The sequence below is a fragment of the Crinia signifera genome, chromosome 7, assembly GCF_055691185.1.
Source record: "Crinia signifera chromosome 7, ASM5569118v1, whole genome shotgun sequence".
Classification (NCBI taxonomy): domain Eukaryota; kingdom Metazoa; phylum Chordata; class Amphibia; order Anura; family Myobatrachidae; genus Crinia; species Crinia signifera.
Genome location: NC_139223.1, coordinates 162,576,106 through 162,595,229, shown reverse-complemented (window position 1 = coordinate 162,595,229; position 19,124 = coordinate 162,576,106). Strand labels below are relative to the sequence as shown.

Here is a 19,124-nt window from a genome sequence, read left to right as displayed (position 1 = left end):
TAGTTACAGATAGTAACAGCTAGTAACAGCTACAGTAGTAACAGATACAGTAATAACACATAATAACAGATAATAACAGCTAGTAACAGATACAGTAATAACACATACTAACAGTTACAGATAGTAACAGATAATAACACATAGTAACAGATATAGTAATAACACATACTAACAGCTAGTTTCAGATAATAACACACAGTAACACATACTAACAGCTAGTTTCAGATAATAACACATAGTAACAGATAATAACAGCTAGAAGCAGATTATACTAACAGATAATAACAGCTGGTAACAGATAATAACAGATATAGTAATAACACATACTAACAGATCGTAACAGATAATAACAGCTAGTAACAAAAAAAACATATTAACAGATAATAACAGCTCGTAACAGATAGTAATAGATACAGTAATAACACACACTGTAGTAACAGATAATAACAGATAGTAACAGATACAGTAATAACACATAGTAACAGATAATAACAGCTAGTAATAGAAAATACATACTAACAGATAATAACAGCTAGTAACAGATAACACATACTAACAGATAATAACAGCTCGTAACAGATAGTAACAGATACAGTAATAACACATACTGTAGTAACAAATAATAACAGCTAGTAACAGAAAACACATACTAACAGATAACAACAGATAGTAACAGATACAGTAATAACACATAGTAACAGATAATAACAGCTAGTAATAGAAAATACATACTAACAGATAATAACAGCTAGTAACAGATAACACATACTAACAGATAATAACAGCTCGTAACAGATAGTAACAGATACAGTAATAACACATACTGTAGTAACAGATAAAAACAACTAGTAACAGAAAACACATACTAACAGATAATAACAGATAGTAACAGATACAGTAATAACACATAGTAACAAATAATAACAGCTAGTAACAGAAAACACATACTAACAGATAACAACAGATAGTAACAGATACAGTAATAACACATAGTAACAGATAATAACAGCTAGTAACAGAAAACACATACTAACAGATAATAACAGATAGTAACAGATACAGTAATAACACATACTAACAGATAATAACAGATAGTGACAGATAATGGGCCAGATGCACTAAGGGGCTTATTCTTATTCATTCGGTCCTCTGTGTCTGCGCAGACGCGTTTCTGCTCATGTGCAGTCAAAGGGTGCGTGTACCCACTGCGAACATTCTGCACGCCAGGTTCACGCACCCTACAAGGCGAGCGGGGGGCGCCGGGCAGCACCCAGCAATATATGGGTGTTCTCCGATGAGAACGCTGGGCATTCTCATGGTAATGAGGCTGTGACGCGGGTTCGGGGGGCAGGCAGCTGACATAACAGGATGTCACCTGCCAGCCCATATCTGTCCCAGCGTGCAGGCATATGGAAGTGACTTGAAAGCCACTTTTATATGCGTGTACCTTCCACATCTTTGGATGGTCGTGACCCCTATGACTATTGATAATGTATACTTACCCTCAGGGTCACTACCTCAAGCTCATCACTGACCCGTCCTCTGTCCACCACATCCGGCCTGTATCCAATTCCTGGTGCAACATATGTGAACCCTGCCGACTACACATCTCACGCCAGACACTGCAGTAATGCACTAATGGGCCGACTGTCCCTCATGGCCAACTGTCTACTGTCTGTCCTCCCTCATGGCCGACTGTCTTCTGTCTGTCCTCCCTCATGGCTGACTGTCTTCTGTCTGTCCTCCCTCATGGCTGACTGTCTGCTGTCTGTCCTCCCTTATGGCCAACTGTCTACTGTCTGTCCTCCCTCATGGCCGACTGTCTGCTGTCTGTCCTCCCTCATGGCCGACTGTCTGCTGTCTGTCCTCCCTCATGGCCGACTGTCGGCTGTCTGTCCTCCCTCATGGCCAACTGTCTACTGTCTGTCCTCCCTCATGGCCGACTGTCTGCTGTCTGTCCTCCCTCATGGCCGACTGTCTGCTGTCTGTCCTCCCTCATGGCCGACTGTCTACTGTCTGTCCTCCCTCATGGCCGACTGTCTGCTGTCTGTCCTCCCTCATGGCCGACTGTCTGCTGTCTGTCCTCCCTCATGGCCGACAGTCTGCTGTCTGTCCTACCTCATGGCCGACAGTCTGCTGTCTGTCCTCCCTCATGGCCGACTGACTGCTGTCTGTCCTCCCTCATGGCCGACTGTCTACTGTCTGTTCTCCCTCATGGCCGACTGTCTACTGTCTGTCCTCCCTCATGGCCGACTGTCTGCTGTCTGTCCTCCCTCATGACCGACTGTCTGCTGTCTGTCCTCCCTCATGGCCGACTGTCTGCTGTCTGTCCTCCCTCATGGCCGACTGACTGTCTGCTGTCTGTCCTCCCTCATGGCCGACTGTCTACTGTCTGTCCTCCCTCATGGCCGACTGTCTGCTGTCTGTCCTCCCTCATGGCCGACTGTCTGCTGTCTGTCCTCCCTCATGGCCGACTGTCTGCTGTCTGTCCTCCCTCATGGCCGACTAACTGTCTGCTGTCTGTCCTCCCTCATGGCCGACTGTCTACTGTCTGTCCTCCCTCATGGCCGACTGTCTGCTGTCTGTCCTCCCTCATGGCCGACTGTCTGCTGTCTGTCCTCCCTCATGGCCGACTGACTGTCTGCTGTCTGTCCTCCCTCATGGCTGACTGACTGCTGTCTGTCCTCCCTCATGGCCGACTGTCTACTGTCTGTCCTCCCTCATGGCCGACTGTCTGCTGTCTGTCCTCCCTCATGGCCGACTGTCTGCTGTCTGTCCTCCCTCATGGCCGACTGTCTGCTGTCTGTCCTCCCTCATGGCCGACTGTCTGCTGTCTGTCCTCCCTCATGGCCAACTGTCTGCTGTCTGTCCTCCCTCATGGCCGACTGACTGTCTGCTGTCTGTCCTCCCTCATGGCTGACTGACTGCTGTCTGTCCTCCCTCATGGCCGACTGTCTACTGTCTGTCCTCCCTCATGGCCGACTGTCTGCTGTCTGTCCTCCCTCATGGCCGACTGTCTGCTGTCTGTCCTCCCTCATGGCCCTCTGTCTGCTGTCTGTCCTCCCTCATGGCCGACTGACTGTCTGCTGTCTGTCCTCCCTCATGGCTGACTGACTGCTGTCTGTCCTCCCTCATGGCCGACTGACTGCTGTCTGTCCTCCCTCATGGCCGACTGTCTACTGTCTGTCCTTCCTCATGGCCGACTGTCTGTTGTCTGTCCTCCCTCATGGCCGACTGTCTGCTGTCTGTCCTCCCTCATGGCCGACTGTCTGCTGTCTGTCCTCCCTCATGGCCGACTGTCTGCTGTCTGTCCTCCCTCATGGCCGACTGTCTGCTGTCTGTCCTCCCTCATGGCCGACAGTCTGCTGTCTGTCCTCCCTCATGGCCGACAGTCTGCTGTTTGTCCTCCCTCCTGGCCGACTGACTGTCTGCTGTCTGTCCTCCCTCATGGCCGACTGACTGCTGTCTGTCCTCCCTCATGGCCAACTGTCTACTGCAGGGCTGGGCAACACCGGCCCTCCAGATGTTAGTGAACTACACATCCCAGGATGCTTTGCATTAGTTTTGCTATGTGGCCATGCTGAAACTGATGCAAGGCATGCTGGGATGTGTAGTTCATCAACATCTGGAGGGCCGGTGTTGCCCAGCCCTGGTCTACTGTCTGTCCTCCCTCATGGCCGACTGTCTGCTGTCTGTCCTCCCTCATGGCCGACTGTCTACTGTCTGTCCTCCCTCATGGCCGACTGCTGTCTGTCCTCCCTCATGGCCGACTGTCTACTGTCTGTCCTCCCTCATGGCCGACTGTCTGCTGTCTGTCCTCCCTCATGGCCGACTGTCTGCTGTCTGTCCTCTCTCATGGCCGACTGTCTGCTGTCTGTCCTCCCTCATGGCCGACTGTCTGCTGTCTGTCCTCCCTCATGGCTGACTGACTGGTATCACTCACATTACCAGAATGTCACCATTAATGAAATCCTGTTTATAAAAGCAAAAAGAGAATGCGGGTACAACGCACAATGGGTGTCTGAGAGCTGGAAACTGATGGCAGGTGTGGTATTCTACGTCGACAATGGGCAATATTCAATGTTCCCATTTTGCTTTCTTTTAGCGAGAAGGCCAATCCTCTCCAAAAATGTTCCTCGCCCTATTCAACACTCCCGGTTCACCAAAAACAAACAAAAAACAGAGAGCTTTGCCCTGTTCGCTGCTTGGTTATTGCCATTGCTTTCTTATGGGAAATGTTTGTACAGAGGGAGTGCCCGTCATTCTTGCAGGGGCTGGCGGTAGATTCGCCAGCTGCCATCCGCCTGAATGGGACGCGCACGCATAAGATACACGTGCATCCCCTTATGACGGTGCTCCCCGCCAGTCTCCACTGCTTCGCCGCCAGTCACCGCCACCCGATCCCACCTCCCCACTCCCCCCCTAACCCTGTCCGTCTCCTTGAAGCGGAGATGGGCAGGGTTTGCGTCTGCCGCTGCCAGGAAACTGGGACGCGCAGGCGTTGTGGCGAGCCCCAGCGCTGGCTGAGAGGTGCTCCGACTGTACCTTGCCGTTTGTGTATTCAATGCAAAAATGGAGAACGCTTTTAAACATGGGAAAACTCTCCCAAAATCTCTCACTTTCTGAAATTCTCACCCTACTACATTTGGCTCTGTTCTCTGATTTTTAGGTGAACTGAACTTACATACTTATAACCCAAAAAATATTTTCTTTTCTTTTTGTTGTCTGCAAGTGTATTTTTTGTATTATTTGAAGGATCTATATTATTTTTTACTTTAAAATATAATCTGTGATTATTAGCATTTGTCATAAGTGTTATTATAGACGTCCTAAGTATCCAGCGGACCTGGAAGAAAACTGAGACTCACACGGATTCCATGCAGCAGGAACACAAGGCTTTGGGCCTTATAGAGGATTTGGGCAGGAACCCGCACCCATCCCTGACCTGCACGGTTCTTATTATCTGTAGAACTGGAAGTCCCGGCACTTCTGCTGCAGATAACAAGGACTATATTAGAGACACTCGCTTTGCTTCCTTTCCGTAAGCTTCTTAGCCAAGCTTATGTATTTTATCCGCGTCTACACTAGTCATTTTGTAGTCTTAGCTGTTTCTTACGGATCCAACATTATTACTGCGATCAAAGAACGGCGCCCATGATCCAATTGCAATAACCCTTTCGCTAATACAGAGGAGTCCTTGCAATAAGATAAATAGTAAAGGGGTAAACGCAATATGCTGCGACTTGCAGGAACTGGCGGCTTCCATGCGTGTCTGCCCGATGTCTTAAATCACTAAGCAATTATTAAACAGGCAAAACGAGGCCGAACCCAGCGATGCCTGCAGACTGTCACATTCAGTGGGTAACTTGACCCCCCCCCCCCCATATATATTTTTTTACCTACATGCTCGTTGCCAGGGGTTTCTTGCTTGTTGCCTGGGGTTACATGCTCTTTTCCAGGGGTTTTTGCTCATTGCCAGGGGTTAAACTCTTCCCAAAATCTGGCACTTCTTGGTACCGCTATATGCATTGGGCTCCCCCAACAGATGCTAGCAGTCCTGTACGACCTCTAGCATCTGTCTCCTCCATGGCAGCAGCCATTTTTGGATGGCCATTTTCAGCAGATTCCATGCAGGTGGCTAGAACACATGGAATCTGCAGAGAACCTGCACCCAGTCCCTGCTGCGCCAGTTCCCCAAGCCACTGCTTGGGCTGTGGTGGCAGTGGCAGATTCAGGGGTGGGGGAACCCAGGCACTTGTCACAAGCCCAGCCTCGCGTTGCTAGCCCCCCAGGAACCGGAGATACCAACGGGCAAACCTGGAACATTTTTCCCATAGGATAACATGGGGCCCGCTAATTCCGATGGCTGCTGGTTCCCCCCTGGCTCTTATTCAAACCCAAATCGCCAGGCCTTCAATTTCAAATAGCCGGGACCTGCAGTGCTCTGAATACAGCCGGGCAGCCCCCCGCTCTCTGCCCGGCTGTTAATGGCTGTCACTTCTCCCCAGCGGCGGCTGTCCCCCAGTTTCCGCGAGCATGTGTTCCTCCTTGGCAATGAGCATGTAATCCCAAATGGCAATGAACATGGAACCCCTGGCAATGAACATGGAACCCCTGGCAATGATCATGGAACCCCTGACAATGAGCATGTAGGTAAGCAGCACTTATGTAGCATCATTTTTAATAGGCATTATGGTGTGTGGCTTAATATGTAATGGGCATTACGGTGCAAATTTTGGATGCACGCTATTAAGCATATTGTGAACTTTAGATTCATCCGTGTGGCAGTATGTGAATTTTGGCTCATTCCTTTTGGCATTATGGGGGTTATTTTGGTTCACTCTTTCTGACAAATTCCTTCTTAGATGGACAAAACCATGTGCACTGCAGGTGGGGCAGATGTAACATGTGCAGAGAGAATTAGATTTGGGTGGGGTTTTACTTCAAAGTGAGATCTATATTGCAGTGTAAAAATAAAGCAGTCATTATTTACCCTGCACAGAAACAAAATTACTCACCCAAATCTAATTCTCTCTGCACATGTTACATCTGCCCCCCCCCCCCCTCCCCTGCAGTGCACATCGTTTTGTCCATCTAAGAAGGAATTTGTCAGAAAGAGTGAACCAAAATAACCCCCTATGTGTAAGGGGTAAGTATAATGGGGTCTTGTATTTTGTTGCATAATCTGAAGAAGTGGTATATGGTTCGGTACACTACACTCAAGGACACGCCCCCTTTTGAGTGTCCACACACCTTTTCCCGAGCACGCGTGCCTAAGGCGCGCACAGAACTACATCCTTCACTTTCGACGCCAAGGTGTATTTTAAATGCCAGGGCCTACTTTTAATCCCATTCCCGCCCTCTCTCTGCTCTCCTCCTGTCTCTCGCCGCTCTCTGAGCATGTACACTGGCACCACTAACACCCCCTCCCATCCCCTCTCCTATCATGGTGCCCCCCCTGTCATTTTCTCCTGGTTCCGCCCCTGCGTGGCGGTAATAACCCATAGACTGTTCTGCGTAGTGTTACCATTTAGTATACATAGCAGTGGAGTAGGTACTTGTGTATTATAGCGGCGCCCCCGATTTCCATCGTGCGATGTTTTAATCGTATCGCATCGCATGCCATGCACCCGATGGCATGCAATGCGATGCGACGCGATTTTTGCCCCCTATACGATGAAAGATTGTATAAGCACCCTAAAGGGTGCTTTTAAGCACCGTAATGGGTGCTTACAATGTTAAATGCACCCCCACGCCACCCCCCACTATAAACGTGAACCCGAAGCGTGGCGAGCGCAGCGAGGCCGCGAGGGGCGGCGGTACGCGTCCTCTGACCTTTTCATACCCCCACTATCCACGTCGGCGTGGAGTTGAGAATAGAAAGTGTGGCGAGCGCAATGAGCCACCGAGTCCGAAGCGTGGCGAGCGCAGCGAGCCCCGTGAGGGGACGCGGATACCTTTACAGGTATCGGAGTCCCCTCGCGGCCTTCATAGGTATCCGCGTCCCCTCGCGGGGCTCGCTGCGCTCGCCACGCTTCGGGCTCGGTGGCTTATACAATGTTTAATCGCATCGCATTGTATGGCATTGTATGCCATATACAATGTCATACAATTTTAAAATTGTATGGCATTGTACAATATCGCGCGATATCGCGTCGCATCGCATACCATTATGCATACTTATGGTATGCGATGCGATGGCCGCCGCCAAAATACACAAGTACCGTGGAGTATTATTACAGCATTTTGGCACTGTTCTCTTTGGGACAACATGCAGATGCCACAGAACCTTGCCAGGTGTATTTTATATCATGCCCTCTATATACCGGTCTCCTGTATAGCATACCCTCTATATACTGGTCTCCTGCATAGCATACCCTCTATATACTGGTCTCCTTTATAGCATACCCTCTATATACCGGTCTCCTGTATAGCACACCCTCTATATACCGGTCTCCTGTATAGCATACCCTCTATATACCGGTCTCCTGTATAGCATACCCTCTATATATCGGTCTCCTGTATAGCATACCCTCTATATACCGGTCTCCTGTATAGCATACCCTCTATATACCGGTCTCCTGTATAGCATACCCTCTATATACCGGTCTCCTGTATAGCATACCCTCTATATACCGGTCTCCTGTATAGCATACCCTCTATATACCGGTCTCCTGTATAGCATACCCTCTATATACCGGTCTCTCCTGTATAGCATACCCTCTATATACCGGTCTCCTGTATAGCATACCCTCTATATACCGGTCTCCTGTATAGCATACCCTCTATATACCGGTCTCCTGTATAGCATACCCTCTATATACCGGTCTCCTGTATAGCATACCCTCTATATACCGGTCTCCTGTATAGCATACCCTCTATGTACCGGTCTCCTGTATAGCATACCCTCTATGTACCGGTCTCCTGTATAGCATACCCTCTATATACCGGTCTCCTGTATAGCATACCCTCTATATACCGGTCTCCTGTATATCATACCCTCTATATACTGGTCTCCTGTATAGCATACCCTCTATATACTGGTCTCCTGTATAGCATACCCTCTATATACTGGTCTCTCCTGTATAGCATACCCTCTATACACCGGTCTCCTGTATATCATACCCTCTATATACCGGTCTCCTGTATAGCATACCCTCTATATACTGGTCTCTCCTGTATAGCATAGACTCTATATACTGGTCTCCTGTATAGCATACCCTCTATATACTGGTCTCTCCTGTATAGCATACCCTCTATATACCGGTCTCCTGTATAGCATACCCTCTATATACCGGTCTCCTGTATAGCATACCCTCTATATACCGTTCTCCTGTATAGCATACCCTCTATATACCGTTCTCCTGTATAGCATACCCTCTATATACCGGTCTCCTGTATAGCATACCCTCTATATACTGGTCTTCTGTATAGCATACCCTCTATATACTGGTCTCCTGTATAGCATACCCTCTATATACCGGTCTCTCCTGTATAGCATACCCTCTATATACCGGTCTCCTGTATAGCATACCCTCTATATACCGGTCTCCTGTATAGCATACCCTCTATATACTGGTCTCTCCTGTATAGCATACCCTCTATATACCGGTCTCCTGTATAGCATACCCTCTATATACCGGTCTCCTGTATAGCGTACCCTCTATATACCGGTCTCCTGTATAGCGTACCCTCTATATACCGGTCTCCTGTATAGCGTACCCTCTATATACCGGTCTCCTGTATAGCATACCCTCTATATACCGGTCTCCTGTATATCGTGCCCTCTATATACCGGTCTCCTGTATAGCGTACCCTCTATATACCGGTCTCCTGTATATCGTGCCCTCTATATACCGGTCTCCTGTATAGCATACCCTCTATATACCGGTCTCCTGTATAGCATACCCTCTATATACCGGTCTCCTGTACAACATACCCTCTATATACCGGTCTCCTGTACAGCATACCCTCTATTTACTGGTCTCCTGTACAGCATACCCTCTATATACCGGTCTCCTGTACAGCATACCCTCTATATACCGGTCTCCTGTATAGCACACCCTCTATATACCGGTCTCCTGTACAGCACACCCTCTATATACCGGTCTCCTGTATAGCACACCCTCTATATACCGGTCTCCTGTATAGCACACCCTCTATATACCGGTCTCCTGTATAGCACACCCTCTATATACCGGTCTCCTGTATAGCATACCCTCTATATACCGGTCTCCTGTATAGCATACCCTCTATATACCGGTCTCCTGTATAGCATACCCTCTATATACCGGTCTCCTGTATAGCATACCCTCTATATACCTGTCTCCTGTATAGCATACCCTCTATATACCGGTCTCCTGTATAGCATACCCTCTATATACCGGTCTCCTGTATAGCATACCCTCTATATACCGGTCTCCTGTATAGCATACCCTCTATATACCGGTCTCCTGTATAGCATACCCTCTATGTACCGGTCTCCTGTATAGCATACCCTCTATGTACCGGTCTCCTGTATAGCATACCCTCTATGTACCGGTCTCCTGTATAGCATACCCTCTATGTACCGGTCTCCTGTATAGCATACCCTCTATGTACCGGTCTCCTGTATAGCATACCCTCTATGTACCGGTCTCCTGTATAGCATACCCTCTATGTACCGGTCTCCTGTATAGCATACCCTCTATGTACCGGTCTCCTGTATAGCATACCCTCTATATACCGGTCTCCTGTATAGCATACCCTCTATATACCGGTCTCCTGTATAGCATACCCTCTATATACTGGTATCTCCTGTATAGCATACCCTCTATATACCGGTCTCCTGTATAGCATACCCTCTATATACCGGTCTCCTGTATAGCATACCCTCTATATTCCGGTCTCCTGTATAGCATACCCTCTATACACTGGTCTCTCCTGTATAGCATACCCTCTATATACCGGTCTCCTGTATAGCATACCCTCTATATACTGGTCTCTCCTGTATAGCATACCCTCTATATACTGGTCTCTCCTGTATAGCATACCCTCTATATACTGATCTCTCCTGTATAGCATACCCTCTATATACTGGTCTCCTATATAGCATAACCTCTATATACTGGTCTCTCCTGTATAGCATACCCTCTATATACTGGTCTCTTGTATAGCTTACCCTCTATATACTGGTCTCTCCTGTATAGCATACCCGCTACATACTGGTCTCTCCTGTATAGCTTACCCTCTATATACTGGTCTCTCCTATATAGCATGCCCTCTATATACTGGTCTCTCCGGTATAGAAAACTCTCTATATACTGGTCTCTCCTGTATAGCATACGCTATATATAATGGTCTCTCCTGTATAGAATGCCCTCTATATACTGGTCTCTCCTTCATAGCGTACCCTCTATATACTGGTCTCTCCTGTATAGATTACCCTCTATATACTGGTCTCCTGTATAGCATACCCTAAATATACTGGTCTCTCCTGTATAGAATGTCCTCTATATACTGGTCTCTTCGGTATAGAAAACTCTCTATATACTGGTCTCTCCTGTATAGCATACCCTATATATATATATACTGGTCTCTCCTGTATAGAATGCCCTCTATATACTGGTCTCTCCTGTATAGCGTACCCTCTATATACTGGTCTCTCCTGTATAGATTACCCTCTATATGCTGGTCTCTCCTGTATAGCATACCCTATATATACTGGTCTCTCCTGTATAGAATGTCCTCTATATACTGGTCTCTTCGGTATAGAAAACTCTCTATATACTGGTCTCTCCTGTATAGCATACCCTATATATATATATATATATATATATATATATATATATATATATATATATATATATATATATATATATATATATATACTGGTCTCTCCTGTATAGAATGCCCTCTATATACTGGTCTCTCCTGTATAGCGTACCCTCTATATACTGGTCTCTCCTGTATAGATTACCCTCTATATGCTGGTCTCTCCTGTATAGATTACCCTCTATATACTGGTCTCTCCTGTATAGCATACCCTCTATATGCTGGTCTCTCCTGTATAGCATACCCTCTATATACTGGTCTTACCTGTATAGAATGTCCTTTATTTACTGGTCTCTCCTGTTTAGAATGCCCTCTATATACTGGACTCTCCTGTGTAGAATGCCCTCTATATACTGGTCCCTCCTGTGTAGAATGCCCTCTATATACTGGTCTCTCCTGTGTAGAATGCCCTCTATATACTGGTCTCTCCTGTGTAGAATGCCCTCTAAATACTGGTCTCTCCTGGGCAGAATGCCCTCTATATACTGGTCTCTCTTGTATAGAATGGTCTCCTGCCCTCTATATACTGGTCTCCTGTGTAGAATGTTATATAGTTCTATATATATCTATATCTATATATATATATATTGCAATGGTTTGGATAGAGGTAAGCGACAATAAATACCTGTATAATACACAGAAAGCTTTTTATAATAAAAAAGTTTTATTTAACATAAAAAAGTGCACAATAGCACTAAAAATGGAGAACAGACAAAAACATGCTTAATATAGAAAAAACACCAAAGTAAAAAATGCGAAATATTTTAAAAAAAGGCCTACATATGATGTCGCTAAAAAATGGGGAGGTAAATATATTAGGAGATTTAAAAATAAAGGACTTATCTTAATGGAGGAGTCAGCAGGCAGTACCCAACGCGTTTCGTCTAGGAGACTTCTTCAAGTCTCCTAGACGAAACGCGTTGGGTACTGCCTGCTGACTCCTCCATTAAGATAAGTCCTTTATTTTTAAATCTCCTAATATATTTACCTCCCCATTTTTTAGCGACATCATATGTAGGCCTTTTTTTAAAATATTTCGCATTTTTTACTTTGGTGTTTTTTCTATATTAAGCATGTTTTTGTCTGTTCTCCATTTTTAGTGCTATTGTGCACTTTTTTATGTTAAATAAAACTTTTTTATTATAAAAAGCTTTCTGTGTATTATACAGGTATTTATTGTCGCTTACCTCTATCCAAACCATTGCAATTGTTTTCTGTGACACCCCTTACCAAGGTGCCCATTTTTAGAGGTTAGCTGACATCCCTTTTCTATAAAAGGGTACCAGTATACACTAATTTCTTACCAGATTATTTGCACAGTCTAAAGACACAAGTGGCGCCATACATCCTTTCTTTCCCTATATATATATATATATATATATATATATATATATATATATATATATATATATATATATATACATACTGAACTCTCCTGTGTAGAATGCCCTCTATATGCTTGTCTCTCCTGTGTAGAATGCCCTATGTATACTGGACTCTCCTGTATAGAATGCCCTATATATACTGGTCTCTCCTGTGTAGAATGCCCTCTATATACTGGTCTCTCCTGTGTAGAATGCCCTCTATATACTGGTCTCTCCTGTGTAGAATGCCATCTACAGTATATACCGGTCTCTCTTGTGTAGAATGCCCTCTATATTCTGGACTCTCCTGTGTAGAATGCCCTCTATATACTGGACTCTCCTGTGTAGAATGCCCTCTATATACTGGACTCTCCTGTGTAGAATGCCATCTACAGTATATACCGGTCTCTCTTGTGTAGAATGCCCTCTATATACTGGACTCTCCTGTGTAGAATGCCATCTACAGTATATACTGGTCTCTCTTGTGTAGAATGCCCTCTATATACTGGACTCTCCTGTGTAGAATGCCATCTACAGTATATACCGGTCTCTCTTGTGTAGAATGCCCTCTTTATACTGGACTCTCCTGTGTAGAATACTCTCTATATTCTGGAATCCCCTGTGTAGAATGCCCTCTATATACTGGTCTCTCCTGTGTAGAATGCCATCTACAGTATATACCGGTCTCTCTTGTGTAGAATGCCCTCTATATTCTGGACTCTCCTGTGTAGAATGCCCTCTATATACTGGTCTCTCTTGTGTAGAATGCCCTCTATATACTGGACTCTCCTGTGTAGAATGCCATCTACAGTATATACCGGTCTCTCTTGTGTAGAATGCCCTCTATATTCTGGACTCTCCTGTGTAGAATGCCCTCTATATACTGGTCTCTCTTGTGTAGAATGCCCTCTATATACTGGACTCTCCTGTGTAGAATGCCATCTACAGTATATACCGGTCTCTCTTGTGTAGAATGCCCTCTTTATACTGGACTCTCCTGTGTAGAATACTCTCTATATTCTGGAATCCCCTGTGTAGAATGCCCTCTATATACTGGACTCTCCTGTGTAGAATGCTCTCTATATACTGGTCTAACCTGTGTAGAATGCCATCTACAGTATATTCTGGTCTCTCTTATGTAGAATGCCCTCTATATACTGGACTCTCCTGTGTAGAATGCTCTCTATATACTGGAATCTCCTGTGTAGAATGCCATCTACAGTATATACCGGTCTCTCCAGTGTAGAATGCCCTCTATATACTGGACTCTCCTGTGTAGAATGCCATCTACAGTATATACCGGTCTCTCCTGTGTAGAATGCCCTCTATATACTGTCTCTCCTGTGTAGAATGCCCTCTATATACTGGACTCTCCTGTGTAGAATGCCCTCTATATACTGGACTCTCCTGTGTAGAATGCCATCTACAGTATATACCGGTCTCTCCAGTGTAGAATGCCCTCTATATACTGGACTCTCCTGTGTAGAATGCCATCTACAGTATATACCGGTCTCTCCAGTGTAGAATGCCCTCTATATACTGGACTCTCCTGTGTAGAATGCCATCTACAGTATATACCGGTCTGAGGTCTCTCCAGTGTAGAATGCCCTCTATATATACTGGACTCTCCTGTAGGGATGCTAATTATGTTCCCTTGCCAATTCCTGGGGGTGCAGCTAAGCAGGTGCTGACCTTGCTGAGATGATTTAAGATTCAGTTAATTTACAGACAGCCAAGGTCAGGCTGCAATGAATTCTGTGCATAGTGTTACCCCTGTATCACACGTGCATTAGCACCCAAAGCCCTGTACAGTCATTATTATTACAGTTATTGATTGGGCGTGCGCAGCGTTCGCACTGTGCATTGCGCATATTGCAAACAAAATCCATACAAATAGCAGTCGTAGTTTGATTGAAAACTGTCCGATGATTCGGATTTTGCTAATGGATCTGCGCAATTCTTTCTATCTGGGCGGCGTCTATTTGATCGCATGCATTTGCTGAATTAGACCCATAAAGAGATAATTCCTAGAACAAGCAGAAACGATCGGGAACGCTTCCGCCTCTGCCTTGTATTGGGGGAGATGGTAACAGTGCCTAAATCACTATTCATAAGCAGCACCGCACCGGCAAAGTGCGCCTCCTGTGGTGTCGTCACCTATCCAGTAAAAGCAAGACTGGGCCGAGCAAGCGGTGAAACGCGTTGCTGCTGCTGCTGACGCTGCTGACGCTGCTGCTGACACTGCTGACTCTGCAGTGAGACTTTCATTATTTATTGTCACAGTCCTGTTGATTATATGCTTTATGTTTATCTTCTATTTTTATATATTTGCACATATCTAAAAACTTACTGATGATCAACACGGCCGACAGGTTGACATGGCTGAGGTTGACACATGAAACAGCCTTTCATGTGTCAACCTCAGCCATGTCAACCTGTCGGCCGTGTTGATCATCAGTAAGTTTTTAGATATGTGCAAATACATGAGTTTTGGGGTATTTTTTGGGGTATTTTTTTTAATGAATGTTTTTATACTTTATTATCCACGTGGATGATTGGGGATGGTAAATGACGTGGTACACTAATTGGGGGTCTACGTGCTTAGGGAAAAGTGAAAACCCCATGTTGACATTTTCTTGTGTCGATCTTTTCCTGTGTTGATCAGGTGTGAAGCTGACTATGCTCACATTGTGTCACTAACACATGGGAGTAAATGTAACACGGTGCGAGAAGCCAGGACTGCACCAGGTTCTCTGAGTAGGGTCCAATTTTAAGGGTTCCAGGTTACTGCCCAACGGGGGAGATCCCAACGTCCGAATACCAACTGCCAGTGCTCTGACAGGGGGTATCCCGACTCACAGGGGCTATTCTCCCTTGTGGGGGACCACGAACCCCATAGAGGGAGAATAGAACCTGTGGCGAGCGCAGCACCGGCAGTCGGTATTCTGCCTTTGGGATACTGACCATCGGAATCCCGACCGTCGGAATCCCCCCTGTCGGACCGCCATACCACACCCCAATTTAAAGCGGCAAACAACCTGGCTTGCCTTGTAAATGATTGCCGCTTTTAAATTATGTTCATTCTCGGTCAAACGGACCATTGTTTTATTACCATCAGTAAAACCAGTCCCCGTTCTCCTTAGACACACATGGAAATAGCCACGCCAACCTTTGCTGCGATGTGGCGTGCTGAATGGCACGCCAGGCCGCGACTTATCGCAGGCGATTCCGGTATAGGAATTATTAAAGCAATCGCCGGCTGCGGAAAGTACCTGTCCGAGGATCGCTGCATCTGATGGTGCTTCTGTAGGGCCCTCCTACCTCCATGTCTGTCTGTTGTTACCCAGTTTGTTTTATCACTGTTTACTATTGTAAAGCGCAACGGAATCTGCTGCGCTATATAAGAAACTGCAAATAAATAAATAAATAAATATAGAGTGCAGTATATAAAACACGAGGGCATACAGTACATCCAGCATCGGCACATGAGAGGTGACTGACACAGGCTGGCTGCGCTGCTGAGATACGGGGTAAGCCTCCACGCTGTCATCTGCAGACTGTAAGCTCAGAGACATCTACTGTATATACCCTACGTCTGATACCATATACTGTACGCTGCCGGCCAGGTACCGACACACGCTGGAACATGGAGACTACATGCAGCTCTGGTAACTGTGCATGTGTGCTGTCATGTCATCAGGAAGAGCTAAGATCCAAGATGGATGGATAGATAGATAGATAGATAGATAGATAGATAGATAGATATGAGATGGATAGATAGACAGACAGACAGCTGATCCATGTCGGGGCGCAGTACATGTATACATATATAGAATATATAAACACAGCATCCTTCATGCTTTCACATAGTAACAAAAGATCTCAGCATCTCCGTCTCCCTGTCTGCCTGGCTCATCTGCTGCATTGTGGAGAAGGCAGTCACCTAGCGCCCCCTACTGGTTATGTAGACTCCAGTCTCTGCCAAAGGGAAATACTTACTGTGATTATTTACGTCATTTGACTTACTGACACCCCCACCGTGTGTTACTGTACATGCATCCAGCAATGCGCGTGTGTCGGCACAGAGTGTGTGTTACTGTACATACATCTAGCATGGCACCTGTGTCGGCTCGGGGTGTGTTACTGTACATACATCTAGCATGGCACATGTGTCGGCTCGGGGTGTGTGTTACTGTACATACATGTAGCATGGCACATGTGTCGGCTCGGGGTGTGTGTTACTGTACATACATGTAGCATGGCACGTGTGTCGGCTCGGGTGTGTGTTACTGTACATACATGTAGCATGGCACGTGTGTCGTCTCGGAGTGTGTGTTACTGTACATACATCTAGCATGATCTAGCATGGCACCTGTGTCGGCTCGGGGTGTGTGTTACTGTACATACATCCATCATGGCAGGTGTGTCGGCTTGGAGTGTGTGTTACTGTACATACATCCAGCATGGTGCGTGTGTGTCGGCTCGGAGTGTGTGTTACTGTACATACATCCAGCATGGCGCGTGTGTCGGCTCAGGGTGTGTGTTACTGTACATACATCAGCATGGCGTGTGAGTCGGCTCGGAGTGTGTGTTACTGTACATACATCTAGCATGATCTAGCATGGCACCTGTGTCGGCTCGGGGTGTGTGTTACTGTACATACATCTAGCATGATCTAGCATGGCACCTGTGTCGGCTCGGGGGGTGTGTTACTGTACATACATCCATTATGGCAGGTGTGTCGGCTCGGAGTGTGTGTTACTGTACATACATCCAGCATGGTGCGTGTGTGTCGACTCGGAGTGTGTGTTACTGTACATACATCCATCATGGCAGGTGTGTCGGCTCGGAGTGTGTGTTACTGTACATACATCCATCATGGCAGGTGTGTCGGCTCGGAGTGTGTGTTACTGTACATTATACATTCAGCATGGCAGGTGTGTCGGCTCGGAGTGTGTGTTACTGTACATACATCTAGTATGGCGTGTGTGTCGGCTCGGGGTGTGTGTTACTGTACATACATCAGCATGGCGTGTGTGTCGGCTCAGAGTGTGTGTTACTGTACATACATCCATCATGGCAGGTGTGTCGGCTCGGAGTGTGTGTTACTGTACATACATCCATCATGGCGTGTGTGTCGGCTCGGAGTGTGTGTTACTGTACATACATCCAGCATGGCACGTGTGTGATCCAGCATTCAGTGGTACAGCTAAACAGTGGGTGTTACAAGCACCGTGGAGAGCAGCAGACTGGCGCAGCCTTGACGCGTTTCTCCACCTTTAATCAGTCTTTTGGTTTACTCTCTTCATTGACTACCTGTACTTACTGGTCTGCAATATCTGTCTACTTTATCTCTCTCCAAGACTTAGTACATAAACCCCACATTTGTTAATTAGCTTTTTGAAGAACATAAGGTCCCTGCTGGCTCTTTTTTCCCTTTTCCTCAATATTTGCCTTGGGATGGGCGCACTGCGTGACATCAGGTTGTGTGGTTGGAGGCTTAAACAGGGCACACAGTGACATGCATGGTAATAATAATAACGCTCATTGCCATGCAGCCTGTGTGCTCTGTCCTTTCCTTCTCAGGGCTCTGTATGTATTACATAATATTGCCAGGCGATGGGACACTGCGCCAGCGCTGCCACTCTGATCAATGGTTCCAAGGTTACTAGGCAACCAGGACTCAGGGTGGCCGCAGTGCTTGCTGGTGTGGACTAATACTATGCAGCTGGGACGCTCTGCTTGTACGTTCAGCCACTCGGCTGTGGCCTCCGTGAACTCATCATTGGCTGGTCTGCAGCAGCTCACTTTACAGCTTCGGATCTCACAGCAGCAGGGGCCCCCGAGGACCAACAGCCCTCCAGGAGCTGCGATGAGCGAATCCCCGGGGTAGGTGAGTACATGCTCATTGCCAGGGGTTACATGCTCATTGCCAAGGGTTATATACTCATTAGCAGGAGGTACATGCTCATTGCCAGGGGTTACATGCTCATTGTCAGGGATTACATGCTCATTGCCAAAGGTTATATGCTCATTGCCAGGGGTTACATGCTCATTGCCAAGGGTTATATACTCATTAGCAGGAGGTACATGCTCATTGCCAGGGGTTACATGCTCATTGTCAGGGATTACATGCTCATTGCCAAAGGTTATATGCTCATTGGCAGGAGGTGCATGCTCATTGGCAGGGGTTACATGGTCTCTCCAAGGGTCACATACTTATTTTCAGGGATACAGTAGGTGTTCACAGTGCACCAGCTCTCCTGGCACTTCTGGGTAGTGCTGCCTGCATTGTGCTCCCAGATGTTAGCGGTCCAGTAGGTAATACGCCATTTTTAAAGGGCCATTTTCTGCAAATTTCAGACCACATGGAATCTGCCACGACCCATTCCCCCCGCCCCCCTCCCCAAGGCACCAGCTCCTCCCGCTGCGGTGGTGATGTTACGC

The 19,124-nt window shown here is 46.6% G+C and overlaps 1 protein-coding gene across 3 annotated transcripts in view; it reads left to right on the top strand.

Moving 5' to 3' along the window:
* The window catches only part of CPO (carboxypeptidase O), a 104,130-nt gene that overhangs the window by 19,683 nt on the left and 65,323 nt on the right, over positions 1 to 19,124 (top strand). The window contains exon 1 of one of the 3 annotated variants that reach the window (XM_083154213.1): positions 16,156 to 16,207. The exons of 1 other annotated variant lie outside the window; for it this stretch is intronic. The gene's annotated coding sequence lies outside the window, so the exon portion shown is untranslated. Of the gene's footprint in view, positions 1 to 16,155; positions 16,208 to 18,417; positions 18,571 to 19,124 lie in introns of those variants that run through there. One more of the 3 variants, XM_083154216.1, reaches the window with a different exon arrangement.